Source organism: Pteropus vampyrus, unplaced genomic scaffold (genome assembly GCF_000151845.1).
Source record: "Pteropus vampyrus isolate Shadow unplaced genomic scaffold, Pvam_2.0 Scaffold181, whole genome shotgun sequence".
NCBI lineage: Eukaryota > Metazoa > Chordata > Mammalia > Chiroptera > Pteropodidae > Pteropus > Pteropus vampyrus.
Genome location: NW_011888962.1, coordinates 3,230,875 through 3,244,158, shown reverse-complemented (window position 1 = coordinate 3,244,158; position 13,284 = coordinate 3,230,875).

Here is a 13,284-nt window from a genome sequence, read left to right as displayed (position 1 = left end):
ACATTCTGTCTGAGCCTTACCTTGAGGTCCCTCTGCTGGTTGTGAGAGACAAGAGCAGAAAGCTGTTTTTTAGAAATAAGAAACCCTGAGTTTTGTCTTTGAAAGTTATACAGAGAGAGTCAAACGTTTCAGTAAGGAGCAGTAGTAGTACTTGTGTTATGATATAAAATGGTGCGGGAAGACTAAGCTAGCAATAGTGACATGTCTCCCTTTGTAAAGTGCATTAACAATTTGATTCAGGTCTTGATCTAAAATCAAATTTAATTAAATACAGAGTACTGAAAAAAAAATTCCTTTGGAGAATACCTGTAATCTATAACTGTTGTTTTATTTTCGGCGCAAGGTTGGAAATTAGTGGAGATTGCTAAATTCATTCAAGCAAACCCATTGGAAGGCATGCTCCTCACCCATAAGCACTCTGCCTTTCTCCCAGCTTGCTTTAGTCTTGTCTAATTCATGAGTCAGATTACCAAGGTTCCATGGTGAGAGATACCATAGAAATACCAAAATGAATGGATGGAATCAGACACTCAAGTGCACTCAATAGATGGAGAATCCTGATTATAGACTGGGCTTTGTGGCCCACTGGCCCAAGGTTTCAACTGCCCCAGCACCCTATGGAGATTTAGGGCCTGGCCTGTTCCTGTTTTGTGGTTGTGGCTTGTGCTTTTGCTGTACCAGAGGGACCACAAGATAGATGGGCTTCAGGTGTCAACCTACAATAGGTAGCTGAAGGGCTTCTTATTAACATAGAAGCATTTCTGGTATTTGTCACCAAAAGGACCGGAATAAGAGAAATCAAAACCAACCACATGTGTGACAACATCAGGCCTTCTCCTGGCTCATTTTCTGATCAAATGAAAATGAAATCTATATATAATATAGAAACAGTAGAAATATCTACCACTTCAGAAGAGAAACAGTTGGAGAGTTTAAAAAATTAAAGAAAGCCGATGAGATATAGATGGCACCAGATAGAAAATTTTGGCAATACGGCAAAAGAGAAAGCTGTCAGTCAACTCCTGAGGAGGACTCACGTGCAGTTAGGGAAAGGCGATGCTCCCTTGGTCATCTCTTAGATGCAATACATACCAGCAGCCAGTGGGGGGCAGAGGTGCTCTATGTCTTAGTGTAGGCTGTGTTCACCGCTTGACACCTTTAATCCTTAGACCTACAAATCTGGCTAACAGGAACCCACCTGGAACTTCCTTGGAATTTGCACTTCTCTCCAGGAAGAAGAGAATCGTGAAGACATAGGAGGTGGCCAATCTCAGACACTTTACCACAAAGGTCGGTTTTGACTTCAAAACAATTTGCTTACAAAACAACATTTCCTTTTACCTGTTCTCTTCCCATCCCACTTGCTTCCAGCAAGAAGCCCTCCGTTGGTCATGGATACAGGGCAGTCATCTCTAAGCACGTGAACACTCTCAAGCAAGGACGCTAATCTATTTCCTCAACTGTTATCTCCACAGAGTGCAGACTTATCTTTTTAAGACAGTGGCAGGTTGAAGACAATGCTGAAGTGGGTGGGTGGGTCTGATTGTTTTATGTGTATACATAGGGATCCAGCCTGGAGTTGCTCATGTAAGTTCACAAAAGCCAATCTCTTTCTTCCATCTAGGCAAGTGATATATTGTTGGTGGCTTGACACTGGCTATGGTGGGAATATTTACATCACATAAATGAGCAAATATTGCAAATCAGGGCTCTTTCTCCTAGAAAACCGACTTTGTTAAACACGTAAGCACAGCAATGATTCCAGGGCAGTTTTAAGAATAAATCATTTACCACCATCATTACTCAGGCCAGAAGAGAAAAAGGAATAATATCTGATAGGCCAAGATCTTCAGGTATGAACCATTTCAGAAATTATAGTTGACAGTCCCATAAAGATGTCTTTCCTAACAAGGACTAGCAACAAATTAAACAACATTTTCTTTAGCAATTTTTTAACTGTTGAATTGCAGTGTTAGGTGGCCCATGAAGCCATGCGCCCTTTCTAACTTTGGGCGTTGGGGAAAATGCGAGCCTCTTTATAAAGCCCATAATATTAGTTTTTTTGTTTCTTCAAAGTGAAAATCTGAAAGAAACGGGGTCTACCTTTCTCTTTGGAGTCATACCAGTAGCCATAAACAGTGGTTCATGTTATATATTTTTTGTAAAACTCACAGACTTAAATCTGTAAAGTAGTTAATTTTTCTTAGAGAAAACACTCTTTCACAGCCACAGACTGACTTTCACCCTAGCCAATCCATCAAAATTGCTGGAAGAAACACCTTCAAAAATATCTGTTGTACCATAATATTTGTAGCATTTTCTACAAAAGAAATGTGTTCGGGCTATTGATTCACGATCTGTATTTTTATCATTGCAATGAAATGTTTTAAATAGATTATTGGCCTGGTGGGGTTCCAGCAGTGTAAGGAAAATGACATCTCAGTGGGCTTGGGAGATAGATTAAAAGCAGAGGACAGAGAAGACTGAGAAAGTAAGTCAATATAATGGGATGATGAGAATCAGGTTTCTCACAGTAAGAGAAGGGAATAAAGAATATAGAAAGAGAAAAAGCTAGAATGAACCATGTAGTATAGGATTAGAATTGGAATCTTTGGTGTAAACTTAGAGTTTTTGATATGTAGAGTTAGATAAAGACATAAATATTGATGTGCATTTCTGTGTATGTGTGAACAGAAATCTATGTCTTCATAAGTATGCGTATGCATACCCATGCACACACATACATAAATACATATATTTCCTAGTTCTATCCCTGAGTGAGCTTGGGGGTAGTGAAACCCTCATAACAATGAGCCTACCTAAAGTCCAGAAACTGATTTCTAAATACCATTCTCTACTGATTTCTAAATACCATTCTCTACTTACATAGTCTCAAAATATCTTCCCACAAAAGACTTATTAATCACAAAGGAAAAAAGGAGTAACTTTATAGGGGAGAACCCTGGTAGACACCATATTACTCAAGAGATCAAAGTTTACATCACCAGCGATAGGACAAACCGAGATCACATGTCATGTTGTGGGATGGAATAAGAAGACCACAGCATCGCATCAGCAATATTCCTGCCCCAAATGCTTAAACTCATCTGAATCTAGTCATGAGGAAGCAGCAAACAAATCTAAATGGAGCCAATTTTTTGAAACAAATCTCTTCGTATATGTGTGTATGTGTGTGTATATGTATGCACAAACACACACACATGCACACCCACATATTCTCTTGATTCTGTTTCTCTGGAGAACCCTGACTGATTCAGTAGCAATTTTGGATTCAGAAACTTTTGGACGTTTAACTTTGCTAAAATATCACATTCTTAGAGTGGTCTATTCTATTAAGAATGAAAATTAATTATCTCTCCATTCCATATAACTGATCTCCTGACCCTACTCTATCCTTTTCCTGTAGCAATGCTACTTTTCACAGACTGTGTTACTATTTATTGTTTATTTTCTATTTCCCTCCTCCAGTATATAAACTTCATAATGACGGGTGTTATAGGATGAGTTCCCTGGGAAAAACTCTGAGATGGAGATTTGTGTGAGACTGCCTACTAGTGGGGGTGGAGGTGGACAGGGGTTTGCTCTCAGGAGCAGCAGCCATAAGGGATTCGGTCCTCTGCAGGACTGGGCAGAGAGTGGAGCTGCAGTTGACACAGATCTTAAGGGGGTTCCAAACCTGGGGTACTGCTTCAGGGATGTCCTGAACTGAGACAAAGGGGGTGGGGACTTTGTACTCCCACAGCAGCCAGTCACTGGTTGCAGGCTGCAGGAGCAAAGGGGTGCTACTTTGGATGACACAGCTCCCTTTAGCCAAGGGCAGTTCCCGGGAGGACTCAGTAGTGGGTCATCAGCCAGTAACACATCTGGCAGCTGGGGACTAAGCAGAGTGGTCCTGAACTGGAGATCTGGGCACTGTGCCCCGGCAGCACCCACTGGAGCAGGATCTTTGTCTCTTGCTATATCCCGGCTCCCAGAACTGGGTGAATGAATGAATGAATGAATGAATTCCTTTCCAAAAAGATAAGCATGCACAGACAGAATGTGGCCACAGTTCTCAGTTGACAAGCAGAATGACAAGAGTGTAAAAATAGAAAACAGGCCAATGTTATCACAGAAACCCTGAAGACAGTTCAGCATCACAAAAAAAAGTAGTAAATAGGAGAAGAGAGAAAAGAGGCTGTTGGAAGGAGTGGCAAGGTTGGATATGGCATCGAATAAATTTAAATTGCTGGAAGTTTCCAAGTCTTGCCCACAGATCCCAGTTCATTGTAGCACCCGGCTGTGCTGTTGTAGGCCTGAGTGGCCTGGGGTTAAAGAAAGTATTCCGCTAATACAAGGAACAACTGGCTCCCGTGACAGAACTTTTAACAAGCCTTTTCTCGTATCTGTTGACTTAACGCAGACCAGGGAATTCTTTGAAGGGCAACGTGGCTATAAATCAGCAAGTCCTGTAACGTGCATTCCAGGGTCTTGGAGGAAAGGGCTGCACACAAAGGCACTTCTTTAAGTCTTTAGGAATGCCGTGGTGAGTGGCCCTGGCTGACTTGGGGTTAGACTCTGGGGCCGGGAATGGAAAACATCCAGAAGAGAGGGGCAGGGAAGTGCCAGAGAAAGGAGCACAGCATGTTTCTAATAAAACTTTGGGCACCCAGCACCCAGAATGGTGCCTGCAGCGTAACCATCACTCAAAGAATATCTGATGAATGACTAAGTAATACTCAGGCACCTTGGTTCTGGCCCTCATCTGTCATTCACTGGCTGTGTGACTTTGAAGAAGTCTCCTTATTTCTCTGAATCTTAGTTACACTGTGTGTCACGTGTTGGTCTCAAACACAAATGGAATCTTTGGGAGTAAAGACTCATAAGTTTTAAAAAGCATTCAAAGAGGTGCCTAACGTTATAAAAAGGCAAGAAACAGAAATATGGAAAGCTTGCATGCCAGAGAGAACACTGCAGATTCTTGAGCTAACATGAGCACCTGAGATGGTTAGAACCTGCTAAAGAAAGTGAAAAAGTCCTTTCGTGGCTGCCCTTCCAACCCCAGTGGGATTTGCAGGGGTAGCAAGAGGCTGTTGTATCCACCACTCTAGGGGAAATGCCTCTTCCACAGAGCCTAAAAACAAATGCCTGAAACACAACAGATCCCTGTCTGTCTGAGGCAGCCTGACTCCAGGCAGAGGGGTAAGAAGCAAATGCTGTCTGATGCCCTTTGCAACTTCCATTATGTCTGGGCCAGACCACCTCCTAAAGGCCCTGAGGCAGGCGGAATAAATTTTAGTCAATTGTCTGCTTACTTCCATTAGTGGCCTGATGCAGTGGAAAGGACAACAGGCTCCTACTATGAATATAAGAGTTTACATTCTAGCTTTTCTGACACTTGCAGACTTGGCAAATGACTTGATTTCTCTGGATCTGTAAAAAGGGCATGATCATCCCAATATCATGGGTAGAAGGTTCATGAAACCAGCCCATTTGTTTTCCCTCTCATCCCCTCTTCTTCCTTCCATTCTCTCCTTCCTTTCTGTGCAAGTCAGCCCAGCTAGCTACATAAGCAAGGCCAAGAGCATGAGTTTGATGCCTGTGCAGAACCAGAGTCCTGCTCCTTGTCCTGGTCATGTCAGTCCTGAACATTCAACTTGCAAATTGTGTGCTCACACCTCCTTATCACAGAGCAAAGGCAGTTTGCCATTGACGAGTATCACTGTGGATGAATACTATTTACTTAGCGAGGATGCTAAGCATTTTTAATCCCTGAGTCATCAGAAAGAGGAATCTGGCAAACGGAGGGGATGTGGGGGTGGGGGAATGAAAGAGATGAAACTGAGTGAAGTAAGAAGATAATTACAGGGGTCAGATTCTGTCATTCTGGGGCACAGAGGAAAAGGGGAGGAGATGGTCCTTCCTCTTAGAAGAGTTAATGTGATAACCCCAATTTAACTTTTATGAAGAAGAGAGGGCCTAGATAGATGTGTGGGGTTTTCCTTCTCTCTCTTGGAATTGCACCTTACACTGAACCAGAGGTTCCAAATCCATGGGCTGGATCCCTGCAGAGTGCTGACATCATTGAAAAGTGCCCTCAGAATCTACCTGGCATTAAGCAGTATTTGTGTGCCATACAACTATTCGTTCAAAAGTTCTCATGAAGGAGGCATGTTCTTTTGACTTATATTTGGGTCCTCATATTCAGATCAGTTGGAATTTAGACCCTCATTACAGCCAGGTCTGATAGTGGGAATTCTCATTTCTCCAGATGCTCTTTTTTTTGCCCTATCTCTCTTCATACTTGGGGTTCAGCAGCTCAGCCATGGGAAGGAACCTCATAGCAGCTCTTGCTCTCTGCCTGGGGCCTGGGGATCCATGATAAGGCTGCCTGGGTACTTTCTCTGCAATGTTAACCTTCTTGCGAGCTGAGTCTGAGGTGGGCACTAGGCTTCTCCTGGGCATGGAGGGACCGCGCCTCATGTGGGACAGTCCATTTGCTTTCTCTGCTTTGGTTGGTTGCCTCTCTAGGCTTGCTCCTTTCTTTTGCTTCCAGCCCTTTCTTCTCCAGCACTGTGCCTTATCATCATCTCTTCTTCACCTTTCTAAGATGCTAAAGATGATCTGGTGGTACCTCTTCATCTAACTTCTTTTCCCAAGATCATTGCATCTTCTTTCAAGTCTTTCACTCAATATTTAAGTGCAAAGATTTCCTCCTATGCAGTGCTGCAAGATGCTCTTAATGCCATTTTGCACCCCAGTGGGCCCAGCGACTCACCTCAGGTGAGCGGACACTGAAATGGTCCTGAAAATGGAACGAGTTGAAAGTGGCATCCGTTGAACCCTAACTACATGCCAGGGAATTTCCGTGCAATATGTATTTTGTCCTCACAGCATTCTTTGGAGATATTTTTACTCCCATTTTGGGGAGTAAAAATGAAAGGAGCAAAATGAAGCTCAGAGAAGTTAAGTATGTAAGCTGAGATCTCAGATAGCAAATGATGGAGATAAGCTATGCCAGGTCTGCTGACTCTGGAGCTCACCATCGTTTCTACACTTTGGCCCCTCACTGAGTCCACAGTAATCTTCACCATCCACCTCCGGCTAATGCAATTCCATCTTGCTTCTCAGGAAAATCTGATGTGTCAGTTTCAAATTTAATCACAGAATCCTATAAATTATAGTTAGAGAAGCAGAAATAAATGTGTCAAGATGATCTGTAGGATGATAATGAGACACAAGCTCCGATAATTTGACTTGAGTGGAAATATGCTGTCTGTGTGTGTTTTGTGTTGTGTGTGTGTAATAAAAGTATCATTCTGGGGCCACTGGTCCCAAATGCTGGGACATAATGAGAAAGTAGCTCAGGAAATGATTTTAATGAACAGAGACTGTGACCTAGGGGGAATCTGCTACCCAGGATCAGGAAAATCTTAAACTCTTCTCGGCTAGTATTTTATTCTAAAGAAATACTGCATATATTCATTATTGTTAGAAAGATATACTGAATAAAGTGTCTTTAAACAGAAACACATATAAAATGAGACTATGCATTGATCAATTGTGAGCAGAGTTGCAGAGTTGCATGCAGGTGGGCAGTTGAAGGTTAGTAGAGTTCCTGGCCTTAAGGAGATCCAGGAATTGTAAGACCAATGATCCAGCTAGTCCTGTATTAGCATAGCTAGTTGTTTCTTGAATAAGCTTCTTATTTGTGGCTTAAGGCCTTAGCTAGGTGACAATGAAGTAAAATATAGTGAGGTTTGTTAAGCATTATGCATATGACAAAATAGGAATATTAATCTCACAGTCAGACAAATACAAGATAGTCATCCCTTTCTCCATACATGTCACAAAGCCTAATAGAGTAATTATTTAAAAGAAAGTTGGGAAAAGTTTTGTATATATGGACAAAGTGTGGTATGAAAGAAAAAAAGTCTGGGCTTAGTTAATGTATCTAAGGATTTGTCCTGGCTCTGTCAGTAACTTGCCTTATGATGCTGGGCAGGTTTACTCTATTGGCCCCGGTCCTCTTAACTGCAAAATCGGGTGAGTTTTGATATCTAAAGTTACTTCTGGTTCTGAAAATCATAGCATTTTTATGATTCTCTAAAAAAGTGGTACTTGGACCTGAATAGAAATTTTCTAAAGAAGACATACATGTGGCCAACAGATACATGAAAAGGTGCTCGATGTTACTAAACAGCAAGAAAAAGAATATTAAAACCACAATGAGAAATCACCTCACATCTGTTAGGATGACTGTTATCAAAAAAATAAGAGATAAGTGTTGGTGAGGATGTGGAGAAAAGGGAACCTTTGTGCACTCTTGGTGGGAATGTAAATTGGTGCAGCTTCTATGGAAAATAATATGGAGGTTCCTCCACCTCCAAATTAAAAATAGAAACATCGTATTATCAGCAAACTCTCTTTTGGATATATACCAAAGGAAATAAAATCAGCACCTCGAAGAAATATTTGCACTCTCATATTCATTTCAGCATTATTCATAATGACCAAGATATATAGATAGAGACAATCTAAGTGTCCATTGATGAATGAACAAAGAAATTGTGATTCAAGAAATTAGAGAAATACATTCACATATACAATGGAATACTATTTAGCCTTAAAAAGAGAGAGATCTTGTCATTTGCAACAACATGGATGAACCTAGAGGCTATATGCTAAATAAAATAGGCCAGACACAGAAAGAAAAAAAACTGCATGACCTCACACGTGGAATCTAAAAAAATGTCGAATACATAGAAGCAGAGAGTAGAATAGTGGTTACCAAGAGCAGGGTGTGGAAAATGGGGAGATGCTGGTCAAGGGGTCCAAAGTTGAAGTTATGTAGGGTGAATAAGTCTAGAGATCTCACAAACAGCATGATGACCATAGTCATAATACTGTACTGAATACTGGAAATTTGCTAGGAGTAAATTTCATGGGTTCTCATCACACACAAAAAAGGTAACTATATGAAGAGATGCTATGTTAATTAGCTTGATTGAAGGAATCATTTCACTATGTATATCAAATCATCATGTATGTTTTAAATATATAATTTTATGGAAATAATAAAATAATAATAATAAAGAAGTTATGCTAGATAGAGGCCAGAAATAGAACCTGATGGGCTGACGGGCCCCAGGAGCCCAGCCCGAGGTGCAGTGTTTCAAGGTGATTGCAAGCTGATGTTTATGAGTGGTTGCTCTTCAACTGTCCCTCCACGTGCTGCCTTTGATGCTGGCCTCTCCATCACACTTCAGGACCTCATCTCCTCAATTATCCCCTCTACCTTGTGACCCCTTTCACATAGTCTGCAAAAATGCCGAAGTCTGTCCCATGCAAAATTACCTTTTCTTGATCTCTCCTTCCTTTCTATCCCTCCATTTCTCTTCTTGTCTGACACACCAGATTCCTAGAAAGAGAAACCCACAATTATTGCCTCCAGATCTGTTCTTCCCAGTCCCACTTCATAGTCCTCTGTGTTCAGGTTTTCATCCCTAGCATGCCATACCTGTCTCTTGAGGATCACCAAATGGTCTGTCCAATCCAGTGTCTTCTTATTGTTTCTTAATCTTCTTGCCTTTAGGAGGAATGGCACTTGGCACCCTGGGTCATCCCTCTTCAGACCTCTTCCCAGCTTTGCCTTTAGAAACGATACCTTGGAGTTTCTCTGACTCATTCTCTACATGTCTTTCTCTGGTTCTTCTATTTTCTCCTGCACCCACATGTGGTTTATCTCAAGGATCTGCTCTTTGCTCTCTCCTCTTCTCTTTCCATACTTTCTCCCTTAGCAGTCTTTCAGTTGCATAGTTTCAGCCATTACTTTCTTGCAGGAGATTTTGTTCTTTATCTTCGGCTTTGACTTTTGTCTCTTGCTCTAGTCTAAATTTTCATTTGCCTCTTGGACATCTTTCCAACATATCAAATTCATTATGTGCAAACCAGGATGCCAAATATTTTCTTTTTCTCCCACTGTGTTCCATATTTCTGTCCATTGGACCATTATACTCCCTGTCACTTGAGGTATTTCTCTTGCAAGTAACAGTTACTATAAAAGAATCATAGGACCTTGGAGTGTTTGATCTTGAAGGGATCTGGAGGTGGTACTTACAGTAGGAGGCACTGTGGCTAGGAGCAGATGTTGCCTTTGGACTTGAGTTGATCTGGATTTGAATGCTGGCTTAGTCTCTTGCTTGCTGAGTGACCTTAGGAAAGTTACTTAACTTCTTTGTGCCTCAGTTCCACACTTGTAAGATAGAGATAGTGCCTTAAAAAATTATTGTCACATCAATTAGATGATGTGTGTAAAGTTCTTAGTAGAGGGCCTAGCACTTATTAAATGCTCAATGAGTGATAGCTACTATCGAGTCTAACCCTTGATTTTACAGATGGCGAGACTAAGGAGAGATGATATGATTAAGTAATAGTGAAAGGGTTGGGACTAGAAACCAGTCTGATGACTTAAGACCCATGTGCCTTAAGAAAATAATGACTGGAAACAGTAAGAAAACTATCAATGAAGAAGCTCATTTTTAGATCGTTAATGGGGAAAGGAACCATGTCTCCTTAACTTGCTGTGAAGTCTTAATTATTCATGCTAAGTGAGACCAAGAAAATTTGGTGAAGTGAAAGGCACAATCTCCACATGCCATTTAAATAACATTTTCAACCTGTCCCTCAGTTATTGTTTATCAATTTATTGGAAGCACTACATTCAATGTGGAAACAGAACATGAAAAAACAACACAATGCTTGAGTCGCAGATTTCTAACTTGGTTTCAAAACGGTCAAAATATCATAAATAACTTCATTTCAAAAAAAATTTCAGAGGCAATTTTGAAAAATAGAAATAGAACGAGGGCATTATAACAAATAAAAATAGACAAATGAAATTCTGGATTTATTGTTATCAATGCCTGAAAGAGCTCCATGCTTTGGAGGAAATTATTTCCTGCTTCCTAATGCTGTTTTTTATATTTACTTATCTTGTTAACTTTATTAAACCCAACAGGAAATAATTTCAGCATCACAGCTAATTTGTTTTGACGTGTCTCAAGAGAGCTATTTTTTCTTCTTTTAAATAGTGCCTGCTGCTTTCTATCAAACCATTCCCCAATTGAAGGGGCATCTGTTATTGGAATGCCTTTTCAAAAATAACAGTGGAGTCTGAACGTCTGGAAGGTTTACATAAAATCTTCTATTTGAAGCTCACATTTGCAATGGGATGCTTGGGTATATTTTTATTTATTTTTAAAGTCTTTCCAGACTTTTGAGAAAGTAATCATGTGTGATCATGTTTCTTTAGCTGAACTGCATCGATTAAATCTGGCTCACTGATGGCTGAATAATGCGAGCTCCCACAGGAGACACGAAGCAAATAGGAAGTATCTAAAACGCACAAAAGGGGGTGCAATTTGAGTCGCATGATTTTTAAAGGAAACTTCTCAGTTTTACCTAAAGTTAGCTTCCAGTGGCATCTGTTTTGAACGAACTTAAGCCAATTTGGTCATCCAACAAATATAATATTCTCTTGATACACATTAATACTATAATAGCATCCAGTGGTGATAAATGGGTGTGGAGAGCATTATAGGATTCCTTATTAACAATCTTACTACCAGAAAGTATGGTATGTTAAAATAAAATTGTGTCTTGGATCAAATTTTGGCAGATGTGTTAATAATTATCTATAAGCATGAAAAACAAATGCAAAGATATTTCAAAGGCACAATGGGTCAGCCTTGTAAGAAGGTCAAGTTCTTCATAAAGTTGAAAGATGTAGGACCAGTGGGACTCAAGAGCTGAAGCTGGGCACACCAGAGTCTACTCCTAAATCAGCGCCTATCCCTTATACTAAGTAATATACCCCTGGGGATAGATTTAGACAAACTGGCTAAGGTGCTAAGTAACTACCTCTGAAAGGTATTGGTTCATGATTGGGATTCCCAACAGCTAATTAACTACCTCTGAAGGATAGATTCCTAATTAGGATATCTTGAATGTTAATTGCTGCTAAATTGCTGGCTTGGCGTTAAGTTGTATATGTACATCATACTGTTTATAGCCAAATATAGCATTAGTATTCTCCCAAACTCCCAAGCTAGGCATTGCAGAGGCACGCTTGTCTCGGCCAACTGCCTTGCCTATCGACAGATTTTGACAAGCCTAACTAAATAATCATCTCTCACATTTGGCTTCTCCTCATATCTCCAGAGCCATTGGCTTAGTTTTAGTCCTTATCAGGAACTCTCCTTGAATGACTGTAACAGCCTCCTAACTGCTCATCTCAACTTTCTTCTCTTCCTATTGTTCATTCTCTATTCTGGAGTTCTCACCCTAAAAACAAGTTTGAACCTGTCACTCCTCAGGATAAAATCTTTTTTAGGATCCCCATGACCTATTGTATAATATCCAACCTCCTTAGTTGAACTTAAGCCATTTATCCATATGGACCCCTGTGCTCCAGCTTTCATAAACTTTTCATAATTTCCTAAGCATTCTGACCTGGTTTATCCTTCAGATCACTAGATGCAAGGCCTTCCTGGTTTCATTACCTGGCAAACCTTGTTCCTTATTTTAAGGCCTCCTTTAGGTTGCCTCCTCTGTGCAGGGAAGAGGTGCTGTTTGTTCAGGCCTTTGTGCTCCCACAGCCCTTTGTGTTCATTGATAGTAGCTATTGTGTTGTGTTGTGTAAATTAGGATCATCAGATACAATACAGGGTGCCCAGTTACATTTGAATGTCAGATAAATAATGAATAATTTTTGTTACACGTATTTTGTTATACGAATTTTGTTATACGAATTTCAGATAAATAATGAATAATTTTTGTTAACTATGTTTCAAATGTTACATAGGACAAACAAACACCCTGTGTTTGTCCTATGTAACATTTGAAACATAGTTACACCAATTATTTTTTATTTATCTGAATTTCAAATTTAACTGAGCATCCTGATTTTTATTTTCTAAGTCCGGCAAGCCTAGCATTGCTATAATTCAACTCTTTGCATGTCCATCACTTGCACTACCCTGGAGCTCCTTGAAGGCACTTGTATCCAAGTGAGAAACCAGACTCCAGGCCTGGCACCAAGCTCTTATTGAATGTTTCTTGAATAGAAGGAAGAAGAAAAGGAAAAAGAAAAATCAAAAGAGAAATGAATGTCATTGCTTGTCCTTTTCCACCTGGGAAAATTAAACAAGTAAAAACTTTGAGCTACTCCATAGGTACGGGTGATAGTGCTCCCTGTACTTAGCCATATTTTGGAAGTCAAAA